This window comes from Bombina bombina, chromosome 4, assembly GCF_027579735.1.
Source record: "Bombina bombina isolate aBomBom1 chromosome 4, aBomBom1.pri, whole genome shotgun sequence".
NCBI lineage: Eukaryota > Metazoa > Chordata > Amphibia > Anura > Bombinatoridae > Bombina > Bombina bombina.
In genome coordinates this window covers 572,529,040-572,541,251 of record NC_069502.1, presented here as the reverse complement: position 1 = coordinate 572,541,251, position 12,212 = coordinate 572,529,040, and positions in this window count along the sequence as shown.

The following is a 12,212-nucleotide window of genomic DNA, read 5'->3' as shown; positions in this document are numbered from 1 at the left end:
TTTACAAGCTGCAAAAGAGAACTTTGTCTTTCTGTTTGTTATAAACCTGCTTAAAGGGACATTTACTTTTACAAGCTGCAAAAGAGAACTTTGTCTTTCTGTTTGTTATAAGCCTGCTTAAAGGGTCATTTACTTTTTCAAGCTGCAAGAGAGAACTTTGCCTTTTTGTTACAAGCCTGCTTAAAGGGACATTTTCAAACTGCAAATAAGAGCATTATCTTTGTATTTTCCTAACCTGCTTAAAGGGACGTTTTTTCTTTTGTGGCTTCCCTGCATACTGGAACAATTATTATTTTTGTTACCATTCTCATCTGTTTCCTGAGTGGGTCACGTCCTGGTTATTTCTCAGTGTGCTAGCGTGTGTTTTCTATTCATGCTAGCAGTTGGGTTGCATCCCGGACTGATTCCTAAACGGCTGACATTGTGTATTTGCAATTGTTCTCTCTAAGTACTGCGATTTGCTATACAAACAGAGATAAGAAAGCATTTGTATGTGCAGAAACTGATAACAATAGGATATCTGATTTTTCTGCAAGTTCAACCCATATTGATGGGTTATGGGTTATGGCGTCAAAGAACAAAACCAGCTATTTTATATACAAAACTAAACCTAAAGGAGTTTCTTATTGTCATGAATATTTAGATGCTAAAGGGTTAATTTTCTTTAGCTTGTGTGCTAAAAACATTTGGGGTTTTTTCTTCAGAAGAAATTTGTTGCTATGTTTTCCCTTATAATGGGGAGCAGGGAGAGGTTTAAGAAATGTGGCGGTATCTGATAGACATGTGCGTTTTGTTTTGGCCGTATCTTGGATGATTCAGAGATTTGAATGCATCCGACTTTCCGAATTGGCACCATAACTAAAATCCCCAAAAATTCTGAAAATTAATAAATCAGTTTAACATTTTTGGATCCATTATTCATATTCGGAATTTTTAATTGTTCTACTCTAAACCGCAGTTCCCCAATATCGCTACACTAACTAAATCACTAAATAAAGCTATTAACCCCTAAACTGTCATTCCCCGACATCGCTGACACCAACTAAATCACTAAATAAACTATTAACCCCTAAACCGCAATTCCCAGACATCGCCGACACCAACTAAATCACTAAATAAAGCTATTAACCCCTAAACCACCATTACCCGACATCGACAACACTAACTAAACCTATTAACCCCTAAACCACAGTTTCCCGACATCGCCGACACTAACTAAACCTATTAACCCCTAAACCGCCGTTCCCAAACATCGCCAACACTAACTAAACCTATTAATCCCTAAACCGCAGTTCCCGACATCGCCGACACTAACTGAAACTCTAAATAAACCTATTAACCCCCAAACCACTGTTCCCAAACATTGCTAACACTAACAAAACCTATTAACCCCTAAACCGCTGTTCCCAAACATTGCCGACACTAACTAAAACACTAACTAAACCTATTAATCTCTAAACCGCCAGCCTCCACGTCGCAACAATCTAAATTAAACAATATTACCCCTAAACCTAACACCCCCTAACTTTAACATAATTAAAATAGACCTAAATTAAAGTTACAATTATTAACTAACTACTTATTTAAAAATAGTTAGTGTCAGGGGTGTTTGGGAATGACGGTTTAGGGGTTAAAAGGTTTAGTTAGTGTCGGCGATGTCTGGGAACTGCGGTTTAGGGGTTAATAGCTTTATTTAGTGATTTAGTTAGTGTTGGTGACGTCGGGGAACTGCGGTTTAGGGGTTAATAGGTTTAGTAGTGTTGGCAATGTGGGGGGCGGTGGTTTAGGGGTTAATAGATTTAGTTTGTATCGACTATGTTGAGGGATCGCGGGTTAGGGGTTAATAGCTTTATTTTGTGCCGGCGATGTGGGTGGCGGCAGTGATTTTAGATAATTTTGTTGTGGCATATTTGTTATTTTTAGTTTAATCGTTTTTTCGGATCCATTCTTTATTCATATGCATTATTCTATTCTATTCTAAACTAATAATACCTGTTATCACTGTTGCAAGTCGATTATGTTCGAGGTTGTGCGCTATACAAGTATCCAATTATTATTAATTATTATCCGAAAAAAGGGAACGGAGCCGAAAAAAATATTTAACTTAACATAACTAATTTGCCGAAACAATTTTTTTTTAACTTAACTAAACTAATTTGCAGAAACTAAATTATTTATTTTACTAATGAAATCGATGCACATGTCTAGTATCTGACAATATTCCTAATGATGTATTACTGGGTACTGATCTGGGCAGGTTGTTATCTCTGTATGTGCCTGACAATGATACATGTGACCTAGTAGCATTAGCTGTGGACCCTGATGTGCAAAGGGCTGTGTGTAAAAAAGAGACATGCTGACCAGGAGGGAGGACAGAGTGCATATGTGCAAAGTGCTGTGCCTGAACTGGGGATGTCTGTAATGAGATATGGAAGTGGGAGAGGGCTGTCTGACAAGGAGGTAAGGCAGATCGATGGTGTGTGTCTGTCTGGGCTTGAACCCATGTGGTCAGCTGAAAATAATGAAAATGTTAAAGGAGAGACTGACTGGAGAGAAAGACAGATGGATTGTGTGTACCTGTCTGTGCCTGAACCAGTAGTATCTGTAGAACAGAGTTTAACTGTAAAGGGAGAAACTGACTGTGAGGAGGGGCAGATAGATGGTGTGTATCTGTCTGTGCTTGAAACAGTCGAGTCTATAGAAAAGAGGGAAAATATAAGGGGGAGAGAATAACTGGACGAATGGGCAACTGGATGATGTGTGCCAGTCTGTTTCAGAACAAGTGGAGTACCATGTGGAAAGAAAGAGACAGGATAAATGGCAGAAGGAAGATGTGTACTTGTCTATCAGAGTCAGAAGGATTCCAAATCCTGGGTGTAGATGAGGGTGATGATGTGAAGTGGCAGACTGACTGTAAGAGAGGACAGAGGGAGAGTGTAGACAAATCAGTGCCAGAAGCAGCAGTGACTCAGAATCAAGAGTGTGAGGGGCAGGAGGGCAAAGGATGGTCCTTGAGGGATCCCCAGAGTGAGTGTGAAATATTGTGGCTAACAGAGACCCCAGTAACCTCAGCTGTGGCCTATAAGAAGACTGCACAGACTACCGAACAGAGACTGACACAGAATGCAGATACAAGGGGGAGGAATACAGAGAAGTGTATTTGCACAACATCTCAGTTCAATTCATTACATACACTGATAGGGGTGAGAGTTCCCAGCGGGCCCTGCATATAGGCCTCACAGTGGAGAAAATGGGGGATGCAGTTAGGCAACCCCTACCAACCACAAACTCAGAGCTGCCAATGCCATATTCATACAAGAACAGTTGCAGGATTCTATTGTCAGAGATGGAGTGTATGAAATGGGGCAGAATGTTCTGGTACACCCATGAGGCAGAACAAGCTACAGGCTGCATGGGAGGATCCCTTCAATAGATTAAACCAGGGTAGAGCAAATTGTGTGTCATTTTTAAATGGGGGGCATCTTGATGACAAAACTGTTATATGTAATTTGTCTGGGAATGGCGTCATCACATCAAGAAGAAGCTACCTTTGATCCATACCTGGAGTGGCTTGTGTGCCACCTCCCTTTATGTCTCTTATTTGGGGGAGGTGTCATGAATATCTCATGATTTAGATGCTAAAGGGTAAATTTTCTTTAGCTTGTGTGCTAAAATATTTTTTTTTTCTTCAGAAGAAATGTGTTGTTGTGTTTTCCCTTAGATAAGCCAGAGCCCTCATAAATAATTTGTAAGATGCACAAGAGAGAACTTTATTGCCTATGGTCAGTTTTATTGCCACCACCTTTCAGCATAGAGGATGATGGAACACAGTGCCTCTATCCAGGCACTAAACGGAGGTTATTGACAGGACAACCAGCCTTGCAAATAAATATACTTTTATAGGTCATAATGTCTCAGAACCATTATGAATGCAAAATATATGGTGTTTGGTATCAAAATACTCCTCACAACATCACTAAGGGATTGTCTATCTGTGTATATGAAATAGATATACATATCAGAAGTTATAAGATGTTATTTAATTTCAGCCAAAGATTCTGAGATTTATGACAAGTCATAAAAGAGAGGGGTGGATATTTCCATGGGCCCTCTGTAAGAAGGTTGGGTCAAGCAATTTGATATCAGAGGAACAGGTATAAAATTCTGTGACTAACAATACAAGTTGTTCATTTTACATGGGAGGCTGTATACCAACAGAGTGAGTGATCATCTTTTCTTGCCAATCTCCCTGGTGCAGACATCTAAGCTAGTAAAGGATTAGGTCTGTTATTTCTCCTTTTTATTTTAAAAACTGCTTGCTTGTGTATAATTCTATTTGTTTACATCTTTTTATTAATAATGCACTGTGACTTGAGTTTTTGCCTTTGTCTAATATTTGAACCACATTGCTGAAAGAGACTGGTAGTATTAATATTGTGTTTTTAGATTATTGTTGTGCTAAGTTATATTCTGGGATTTAATTAGTTAATTAGTTAGTTAATTAGTTAGTCTGGGTTTTCCTTAAGATTTCCCATATAATAAATCTTAAGTGGTGGCGGCGGCTTAGATATAGTTTAGTGTGGGTGACATTAAAGGGTAGTTTTGGGCATTTCTTCTAGGTCTAGGACAGACTAGAGAGTGTTGTTAACCTTTGCCCCCACTGACTAAGTCACAGGCTGGAGTGGCTGGACTGTGGCAGATGGTTAAGGTGGAAAGGGTCAGTTAACCCTTTCTGTGGTTGTCACACTCATTTATCATATTCTCTGCTGCTGGGGTAAAACATATTTGGAAACACATTAAGGGAAAAACAAAGTTTACAGTATACTGCCCTTTTAAAGTCAACTTCAGAGCAGCAATGTACTGTTGGTAATTAGCTCAACATATCTGATGAGCCAATGACAAGAGACATATGGGTGTAACCACCAATCATCAGCTAGCTTCAATCTAGTGCATTGCTGTTCTTGAGCCTACATAGGCAGGCTTTAAACAAAATATACCAAGAGAACAAATACTATGAGAAAAGAGGTACATTTTATAATAGAATTAAAGTCTCTTAAAGTCTCTTGTTTCTTTCTGTTTTCTTTTGGAACTTTACGTGATGTTTTGTGCATTATTTTGTTTTTAATTAAACTGTTTCTATTTTCAAGACAAATATAATATCTGAAATGGTATTTTTCTATTTTCCACTAGGACTGTATTTGTATTTTGGGACCCATGGTGATCACAGATATCTGTCTCGATAACAAGATTCCATCTACAGGTGATATGGGAAGCGTGTTTTTTGGGTGATCAAAATCCAAAAAGCTTACAGCTGAGAACAAGTTTTAACTCATAAAGCTCCGGAAACTGCTTTATGGTTGTTATCAGGCCAGGAAATGGGAATTCAATTCAGATTGACGTATACAATGGCCATTTCCCATGTTTAAAGTTACATTACAGTTGATTTCAATTACTCCCCTTGTACATTGTGTATGGGAAGTCATCATTTACATGCTTGAAATTAGCCTATTGTAATATAAATCCATCCTGATAACTGTTAAACAATATACAAATACACCTCTAAAATGTAATCTGTGGCCATTTCAGTGTCTTGCACATGTGCAACATTAAGGAATTTTCCATACAATCTTTGGTGCAGATATTTGTACTCAGACTTAATTTTTTCTTTGTTAAGTTTTAGCATGTTTTATTTTACTCAGTTAACAATTGAATGTGTTTTTTCTTTATCATTATATGATAACCACTTTATTATACTTTTTATGACTTTCTTTAATAATATTTGTATAAAGGTATTTTATAGGAATTTGTATATGTTATAGATTGGTTGGAGTTGTTCAGCTTTTGTCTATACCCTTTTTATTTAATTTATTTTAGTGCTTAGTCAATCTTTCTCTGGCTGCTGTTTATTACAGTGTCTATAATTTCATTTGCTGGTTAATTTTCTATGTAGATATTTAATTGATCTAGAGGCAACTGTACATCATTCTTTTTATTATGTTTTATCATATTATGAGGTTAAAAAGGTTGATGGCTTGTTTCTGTGTTATATTGAATTCAAAATATATCAAATCATTGCAGCTGTTAGCGTTTATCTCTCTTATTTAGTGTGTTTGTTGTGGTTTTGTTTTTTATTAATATTTTTTTAGCTCTGACTATTTGGTCATATTTTATTATGTTTACCTTTTTACAGTTCTTTGCTCTCTTTAGTGTTCATTACATTTCCTAAACATATATTTTAAGTTTGAGCCTCCCTCCTTTTTAACTGTATTAACATCACCCATTGGTGAAAACCAATTAATGTGGGCAAATCGACCTGAAATTACATACAGATATTGTGCCACTTAGCTTTTAGTAGTTCCCACTTTCAATATTGTGCTGTAACTAAAAATGGAATTTAACAGAAATGTTAATTTCTTTTTATAAAAAAAACAGTGGAAGAGGAGTTGCATTCTATTCAGCCTTTGTATGGGGGCAAAAATTCAATAGTAAATGCTACACCATTTGAGAGAGTTACATCCGGACTTTCAATCCTCTAAAAAACTGAAACGTGATTTCAGTTAAGAGCTACAAGCATTTGAAAAATGGAATACATAATGATTTAGTAAATTAACTTAAAGGGACAGTCTACTCCAGATTTTTTATTGTTTAAAAAGATAGATAATCCCTTTATTACCCATTCCCCAGTTTTGCATTACCAACACAGTTATATTAATATATTTTTTAGCACTGTGATTATCTTCTATCTAAGCCTCTGCAGACTGCCCCCTTTTTTAGTTCTTTTGACAGACTTGCATTTTAGCCAATCAGTACCTTCTCATAAGTAACTGCACGGGTGTGAGCACAATGTTATCTATATGGCACACATGAACTAACGCTCTCTAGCTGTGAAAAACCTGTCAAATTAATTCAGATAAGAGGCTGCCTTCAAGGATTTAGAAATTAGCATATGAGCCTACCTAGGTTTAGCTTTCAACTAAGAATACCAAGAGAACAAAGCAAATTTTATAATAAAAGAAAATTGGAAAGTTGTTTAAAATGACATGCTCTGCCTGAATCATGAAAGTTTAATTTTGACTAGACTGTCACTTTAAACTGTGTCTGCACAATAAAATGGAACCAGAAAGAACAAGTAATTGATATTTTGTTGGGTGGATATTGATTTATGCATAAAAAAGGAGAGAACAATGATCTCTCCCAAACACATATAAGGTAAAATTAAATTTTTATTTTAAATATAATAAGTATTTTAAAACTAACAGTAAGTGTGTTTGTACCTAACTGATATTTTGGTAAAAGATTGCTTAGCGCTTTATTGGGGAAAATGACATGCCTCTATTAAACATAGTTGTATTTCTGACAGATTGTTTTGTTTTTTTCTCAAAGAAGAAATATCTATTTTTGATAAGCTAATGAAACATTTTTTAGTAGAACTTAAACACTGGCTTTCATTTTTTTGCCATTGAATTGCCCACATTTTTTTGAATATATGACAAATAAAAATGTGCTTAGCTTTGTATAGCAATGCATTGTTTTGCTATTTGATATGTTTCAAAGAAGGGTTATGAGTAGTCAAACCTAAACCCTGCTCTTTAAGTCACATGTATTAGGTCCATGATATTTAATTATGTGCTTTGATATTAAAGGAAGTAAAAAAAAAAAGAAGAAAAATGCCCTAGTCTAGTAATAAGTATAAGGAATAAACTAATTACATGTAATATCTGTGTCTTTAATCTTATTATTGTATCTTTATTCTTTAATCATTTAAAATGCATTTTTTGAGGCAGCACATTCCAAATGATTGCAAGTTTATTTTATTTTATTATTATTTTAATATGTATTTATTTATTTAACTTAGGTTATGTTACTATATCCTTAGCTGCTAGAATATGTGCATTTCTGTTTAAAATATAACAGACTGCTCCTTAAATTACGTTACAGTTAAATGTTTGCATTTCATGTTGCAGAAAATAAGAGAGTCTCAATATTATGACTCACATTTACTTGTTGGCACAGTAAATAATCAGCTTTTTTTATGACTTAGTCTCCAACAGGGGGCTTTATATATCCAATTTTACAATCAGCAAAATAAAACTTTTATTTCCTGGAAGAACATTTCTATATTTTGTGTTGTCAAAATATCTACTTTACTTTTATGTAAAAGCCATATATATAAATGTGAATCCGGTTCCATAAAATATTATTTCCTTTATTGGCCAAGTATTTTAATACCGTATGAAGATTTTACTTACTTACCCCTATATCAATGCAGTGCATTCTGAATAAGTCAATTCCTTGTTGAATAAACATCAAACAGCGCATGTAGAAAGAAAACCTGTTTACTATTTAAAAGTAAGTGTCATATAACATATAATGTATAATATTTTAATAAATGTTATATTTATTGATTTTAAATACATAGGGCTAGATTACAAGTAGTTTGCTAATTTATTATTGCACATGAAGGCCAAGGTAAAAACTGAGCACTGTTGGGTTATTACTGGTTTTACAAGTTGAAAGTAAAAAGTTAGCGTGGGAGAAAAGGACTCAGACGTGCTAACTTCAGGACTTTGGATATTGTGATACACCAACTCCCTCTCCCTATATGGGGGAACACTAAAGAAAGCCTTTTTCTTTTATCGTGCAATGACCCGAAACTGCTCTAGACCAACTGCACTAAAGTCAAAGGTGCATTAGGAATACTTCCCATTCCTATGTTCTTCACTTAGAAGGAATTATTATTTTTATTTTTAAATAGATATTTATTTATATATATATATATATATATATATATATATATATACAAATAGTAAACAATCAGCGCTTGAAGGGTATGAGATATCTGTCTGTCTAGATATATAATCCCATCTATTATCCAGATTATATATATGTATATTAGACTACTACAATTTCTGTAACCAACAGTCTCATGTGTATAAAGATGGTTAGTCTATGGAAATATAAAAGTTCCTTATAATCCACAGTACAGGTTCCCGTGTGCTTTGAATGTATGGCAGCCCGTCTGGAAATAAAGGTGATCCCCTGCTGGGCGAGGTTCCTCTTGTTTATCTGAAAAGTAAGTGACAAAACAGGCGCACAGGGCACACTTTGTGTAATACGTTCTGGTATTGAAAAACAGAAAGAATATGAAAAATCCACGCTCACCTGGTGTATCCTCACAATATGAGGTATTTAAAGAGCCTTAGTGTTAGTGAAGTCTTCCTCCTCTTGCTTCTCTGTTTCTCCACGATCCTAGGGTGCTTGTGGATATTTCCCCTATTGCTAGGGAACTTTGTAGGATCAAAGTAGATGATATTTGAAGGAGAGGGGATGGGGAAGACCAATGTGTTTTTATCACATAAATACTACTAACACAATGAAAAATAAACACCAGATTTATTGTTAAATATATAGTATTAGTAAAACACCTATTGCTCAGATAGGCACAAATAACAAGATAACAATAGTCTTACAAGACTAGAGAGCCGTAGTCGGTACTGGTAACAGGATCCTGTGTATGGACCTTACAAACCAGGTATTGGCTAAATTGCTCTCCACAAGTAAAATATAAGGCAGCAATGGAGCACTAAAGGAATATCGCTAGACCGCTGCACTGCTAGGCCTCTGATGAAGTAACCCATTGGTTACGAAATGTGTTAGGCTCCGCCCCCCGCCAAACGTCAGCACTACACACAGGAGTTTTCACACGGAGCTGCATAAGGAACAGACTGCTGCACAATTGAAACACAGTGCAGCGGTCTAGCGATATTCCTTTAGTGCTCCATTGCTGCCTTATATTTTACTTGTGGAGAGCAATTTAGCCAATACCTGGTTTGTAAGGTCCATACACAGGATCCTGTTACCAGTACCGACTACGGCTCTCTAGTCTTGTAAGACTATTGTTATCTTGTTATTTGTGCCTATCTGAGCAATAGGTGTTTTACTATACTATATATTTAACAATAAATCTGGTGTTTATTTTTCATTGTGTTAGTAGTATTTATGTGATAAAAACACATTGGTCTTCCCCATCCCCTCTCCTTCAAATATCATCTACTTTGATCCTACAAAGTTCCCTAGCAATAGGGGAAATATCCACAAGCACCCTAGGATCGTGGAGAAACAGAGAAGCAAGAGGAGAAAGACTTCACTAACACTAAGGCTCTTTAAATACCTCATATTGTGAGGATACACCAGGTGAGCGTGGATTTTTCACATTCTTTCTGTTTTTCAATACCAGAACATATTACACGAAGTGTGCCCTGTGCGCCTGTTTTGTCACCTACTATATATATATTGCAAAGAACAAATCAAACAAAAGCAATTGAAATAGTTCAACAGAATGGATGCTTCAAGTTGTTTCCCCAAATTCAACTGAAAATGCAAGTTTTAATGAATTATGCAGTCTCAAAATTATTCAACCCCTTCATTGCAAGCATCTTTAGTACTTAGTAGAGCACCCATTTGATGTTATGGCCTACTGCAAATGAGATGCATAGCTAGACACCAACTTCTAGCAGCATTCCTGAGGAATCTTAGCTTATTCCTCATGAGCAATGGCCTGCCGTTCAGTAATATGCTTGGGCTTGCGTGCTGCAACCCCCTTCTTCAAATCTGACCAGAGATTTTCTACAGGGTTCAAGTCAGGTGACAGTGATGTCCACTATAGAATCTTCCAGGACTTCTTCTGCAACCAAGCCTTGGTGGAATTTGAGGTATGCTTGGGATCATTGTCCTGTTGGAAGGGCCAATGACAACCAAGTTTCAGCTTTCTCACAGACGACATGATTTTTTCTCCTAGAGTTTCCTGATACTTCAATGAATCCATCTTGCCTTCAACATGCTGTAGGTTTCCAGTGCCAGAGGATGCAAAGCATCCCCAGAGCATCACCAAGCCACCACCATGATTAACTGTAGGCAGAGTGTTCTTTTTAGCGTGTCTAATGCAAATTCCTATAGTAGGAGGTTTGCTGAGGGCGCAAATATAAATAGTTGTGTTATTCTTTACAGCGTATGCTTCATTCTTCTTCCTTCAGACATACCGCTGATCCATTGAGCTGAAAAGTTCCAGTTTTGTCTCATTGCTGTGTTTAGTAAGTGCCTTACTGTGCAAACTGAAACCTTAGTGCCTTTTGCCATCAAGTCTTGCTCATGGTTTTTTCAATCTGCCTTCTCAGAAATCTGGTTGCAGCTTTTGATAGCTTCCTTTTTCTGCCTCAACTATGTTTCCAATGGTATCTCTAGGAACATTCGGTGCATTCGCTATTTTTTTGTATCCTATTCCTTGTTTATGAAGGGCAATGATCTCTTCTCTTAACTTTCTGGACCTTTCTTTTGCCATATTTCTAACACGCAGTCAAATGTGACACTCAACAAACCCCTAGCTAGTTCAGGTATTTCATGTGTTCTAGCTCAAGCACACATGGTGCAACTACTGAAGCCCTTGATTAGTTGCATCAGGTGTGCTTGAGACAACACCTGTGTTTGTATATTGTGCTGTTGTGAGGGATCTTATTCCGGGGGTTGAATAATTTTGAGACTGCAGAATTCATTAAAAGTTGAATTTTCAGATGAATTTGGGGAAACCACTTGAAGCATTCATAGAGTTCAGCTATTTCAATTGCTTTTGTTTTATTTGTTCATTGCAAACAGCTGAAAGTCTGCAAATGTTGACAATAAACCAGATTTGCAATGGGGGTTAAATAATTTTGATTACAACTGTATATATTTTTGTAAAATATATTTTTATACTATATATCTATATGTAACATCAGTGTTAGTCAGCACGTTGCAATATCAATTGACAGTAATGGGTGCGCTAGAGTAATGTTGGCCGCACTAATCGTTCTTTGGTAAACGTGGCTTTCCATGGACTTGTAATATCAAGTTGCTTGCGAATGCATGGTCTAGCAATACTGTTTTTTCTGTCCCGCGCTATAATTAGCATGCCCTGTGTAATCTGGCCCAAAGGTTTTTTACTGTAATTGTTTGGAACATAAACTGCCTATACATTTTTTTTTTTTGCTTCTCACTTTCATCTACATAGTGACACAAGTATGTATATAATGATACAAAATGCATTCAAAGATGTTTTCAAGTAAATTCCATTGAATAAATTTTTTTTTATATATGTGACTGGACAAAACATTGTTTTGGACAAATCGTTGATCATGAAAAAAGATTTATTTCATTTTTATCTGATGTTCACTCATGTG